Source organism: Hyposmocoma kahamanoa, unplaced genomic scaffold (genome assembly GCF_003589595.1).
Source record: "Hyposmocoma kahamanoa isolate Upper Pololo Valley unplaced genomic scaffold, ASM358959v1 220, whole genome shotgun sequence".
Taxonomy (NCBI): Eukaryota; Metazoa; Arthropoda; class Insecta; order Lepidoptera; family Cosmopterigidae; genus Hyposmocoma; species Hyposmocoma kahamanoa.
This window is the reverse complement of record NW_020653740.1, coordinates 7431937-7434559: the sequence shown is the minus strand read 5'-3', so window position 1 is coordinate 7434559 and position 2623 is coordinate 7431937.

The window sequence follows — 2623 nt, the reverse complement described above, 5'->3', positions numbered from 1 at the left end:
TGACTAATAAAGTTACAACTAATAAATATAAAATGACACGGTATTCTGTGTTATTACTGTATCGACGCGATTACGTCTGTGATTGTAGTTATTTCAAACAACACTTAAATATGATCTATTTTAAGAGATATTAATACTTACTGTTTACATTCATCATTATTTTCTTACGTATAGAATTCGGCACTAGTTTCCTCTGAGCAGCGTTTTCGAAGCTCGAATTCTGGTTGTGATATGTAAAGGGATAAAATCGCCACCGCTTTCTATTCCTAAATTTTTTTTACTTTTGTCACAATCTCTACTACAACATCACTAAAGGTAGTCACTATTTTAAAATAATCAAAAGAGACTCGAGAGAATCAAAATTTTAGGGTCTTGTTTAGTTCGTCAAAAGTAACAATTTCTTCTATACATTTAAATTCTTCATATTAATACGTTTTTAAAACCAAATAGTTGGTACAAAATATACTAGGTACTTGAGTTTTACGTCAAATTCTTAAAAATCTAATTTAAATATAAATGGCCTTATTTCTGAGATTAGTTTTTATTTATAACATCAAATGACAGGACGAACAAGTCGTGCGCCTGATGGTAAGCTATACGCCTGTCCATACCCGTTACAGTGCCACTCTGAGCTTTAAAGTGCAAAGATCTGAGGAACACCGTCACTGCGCCCGTCACTCTGAGACATAAGTTGACAAGTCCCACGTGCCTGTAATTTCACCAGTTAATTGCAGAGAAAATTTTAAAATTGTAAATTTACGTGGGCAGTTCAGACAGTAGGCCACAGACTTGTATACCTACAAAGTTACTGCTAATTAATAATTGTTAACATCTATTGAACAATATTTAAAATCTTCGAAATAGTAACTAAAATTCAAATGTCAATCACATCCAAATGCTTAATATAAATTTTACATTAGTTATGAGTAAATAAACAACACTGTTATATATTGATAAGAAAACCATCAACAACCACGACATCACCCAACCCTTTCGCAAATGGCGTTTCGAAAGGCGTAACTCCTGAAGATGTCAATCCCGGAATGGACAGCAGCGAGGTCATTGTACTCACAAAACATACGGGTGAAGGAATTACAAATATTAGTATAATAATTTATTCTCTTGTTTTACTCATATTGTCTGTACCAACAAACAATCTAAGTAGGTACCGTTTACAGTAGTGTCATAACAGCTATTCTCGGCCGTGACCAGCGCTGACTCATTTGCAAACGTGTTTTCCTACTCGTTCCTCATTTTATTCGATATTATTATATTATATTAGAGTTTTCAACTGTTATTTTATATGAAACATATGTCGAAATGCACGTACTAGTTTTCCATCAGCTTATATATATATATATATATTAGTAACTGGAATGGTAAATTCGCTCCATGGTCACTCAATAAACGATTTATTTTGTATGACATCAAGTAACGGGAGGAATGAATCGTGCGTTTATGGGTAAGCGACACGCCTACCCATAACGATTGCAATTTCACCAGCGCTCTTATCCTTTTTAAACCGTAACGCTGTAATGGTCACATTACTGCTTGGCGGCAGAAATAGCCAGCATTTCCCTGGACGAACTCTTGCAAAAGCTCTATTTAGTAGCAGTATGGTAGTTAATATCAGTTGCAATAGAGCAGAATGTCAGTTATACCATGTTTAGGATACAGATGAACTCTTTCACAAGGTGCTCTACTGCTAAGTAGAGCTCTTTGTGAAAGATTTCATTTGTAGCCTGAAAACGGTATAACTGACATTCTGTTCCCGCTCCTACGGTTATTAGCTACCATACTACTAACTACACAGAGCATGGAACCAGTTTAAAATATTGAGAGAATAATGGACGTTATACTCTGGTATGAAACCTGTAATAAGTAGTGGCGATGATATTTCATAAAGTCAGCAGATATCGAATATATGCAGCTAACATTCCAGGTATATTTTTTTTTATGAAATGTAAGTGTGCATTTCACCTCCATCTCACTTGATGGAAAGTGACGATGAGGTCGACGACGGAACACCTAAACAATACCTATTCACTCTCGCCTTGAAAAGGTCCAAGTCATAACGTTCAGGGAACAAGTTTGCAGGCAGCGAATTTCACTCCATAGCCGTTCGCCGTATAAACGTTGTAGCGTAACGCTTCGTGCGAATCTTTGGAATATCCCCAACATAGGGGTGGTACCCAAGCCTACATCTGGTCCCCCGCTGACGGAAAGGGAACGGCGGAATCAAATTATGCAATTCCACTGCACTCTCTCCGTGATATATCCTGTAGAATACCGATAAGCAGGCAACTGTACGGCGGTGTTTAAGGCTCTGCAGCTTCGCCTTCGCCAATTCTGAGTCACCTATATGCCTCTTGGCCTATAATTATGTATGAATGGATTTAATAGACACTTCCGTTTAGCTTTTTACTAATAACATCGTTCTGTCATGTATGAGGATTGTGGTCAGTTTCTCGCCTACTTCTGAAGCGGGTGGTCATCTTTTCTATCCAGCGCTTCCCTTACGACCATGCAAAATTAGGTGGACGATAAGTCTTTCACTTAGTCGGACGGTCTGGTTGGTTCATGACCATAATTTTAGTAACAGTAGAGCTCCTAGTCAAAAAGT